Below are 1,449 nucleotides of genomic sequence, written 5' to 3'. Positions count from 1 at the left end.
TGCATTATTTTAACTTGCCCTCTGAGGTAAATGGAACAGTTACTATTATGCAGACAAATAAGCCCCAGACTAAGAGAAATTATAGATGACTTTCCTGAGTCACAGAGCTAGTAAAAGCTTGCTCTCGAAAAAGTCGGTATTTTTAAGATGTTTTATTCCTGTGTTATCACATATTTTTAAAATCAGACTGGATTTTTAATACCCAGATGGAATCTTTGCTCATGCTAATACGTGAAGCACCTGCATTTCAAATGCTCTGTTTAAGTCAGATATTTCTCCCAATTCCCCTTTGCTTATCTCCACTGCAGATAACAGCAGAGACTAGGGCAGAAACAGGAAGAGGATTCTGTGGTGTGGGTGTACCTCCAGGGGCCCAGACAGCTCTTCATAGCCGCCATCGGTACAACTCTGGTCTGGGGCTGGGCCTCTCCTTATTTACTGAGTGTCAGTGAAAAGGATTTCTTCAGAGAAAACCAGAAGCACAATGTGCACAAAGGGCAGATACAGGCTGGGTGTTGTATTCGACTGTAACTCTGGGAGTTGAGGTGATTGTGCAGTTTACCAATGGATAAGACCATAGAGCCTCTGCTGAAACATTCTGCATCCTGTGGCCACGTTTTTGCCCCATTTTTAAAAAAGGTAATGAAAATTAAATAGAATTTAAATCCCAAGAAACCATGAGAATAAAATAAATCTAGTTTATACTATTCATTCTTTTTATTTTTCCTAGCCATTAGACTACCAGGGATATTCAGTCATTTGTATAATCAAATTCAAGTTGCTAAGGCAGAAAGAATGTAGTTGTTTGAGTGTAGACACATTTGGGCAGTTTGCACAACTCATTGAGGTGGTGGATTAGCTCTGCATCCTTCCAGGCATATTTCTTGCTAGCCTGGCAGATTCTTCATTGTGGAAAAGGATTAGGTCAGAAGGGAGCAGAACTAGTTCTATCAGGGATTTTCTACCTAGTGTGACTGTGATATCTTTCTCTATTTTTACCTGAACTCTATCTCATTTAGTTTTGCATATCTTACTCTATCTCTTTGCAAGTGTGGATAGTAAATTACCAAGCCTGGCTGTGCCTGGGAAAATATATGCTTTTTAAACATATTATAATCTTTTTGAGACCCTGAAAAAAATGTGAATATATATTCCTATATATTTTTTGTTTGAAGAGAGATGAGTAAAGGTACAGGGGAGTAAAAGGAGCAGAGAGTCCCTAACAAATCTAAATAAGTAAACCATTTCAGAGGCAGAGTAGTTGTGGAGCATCCTTGATTGCTCCTGCTTTGTTGGGGTTGATGGCAGAGAGCTTCCAAAGTAAGCCAAGACTCAGAGGGTGACGGTCCCCATTGCCAGAGCTTTTGGTGAGTAATTGTTGTGAGAGGTGTTGTTTTTGTTAATCCAGGATAAATTTCCCTTTTGTCTAGTAACTGTGTTTTGTTTCCC

This window comes from Propithecus coquereli, unplaced genomic scaffold (genome assembly GCF_000956105.1).
Source record: "Propithecus coquereli isolate 6110/MARCELLA unplaced genomic scaffold, Pcoq_1.0 Scaffold25, whole genome shotgun sequence".
NCBI classification, from domain to species: domain Eukaryota; kingdom Metazoa; phylum Chordata; class Mammalia; order Primates; family Indriidae; genus Propithecus; species Propithecus coquereli.
Note: the sequence above shows the minus strand (reverse complement) of the source record.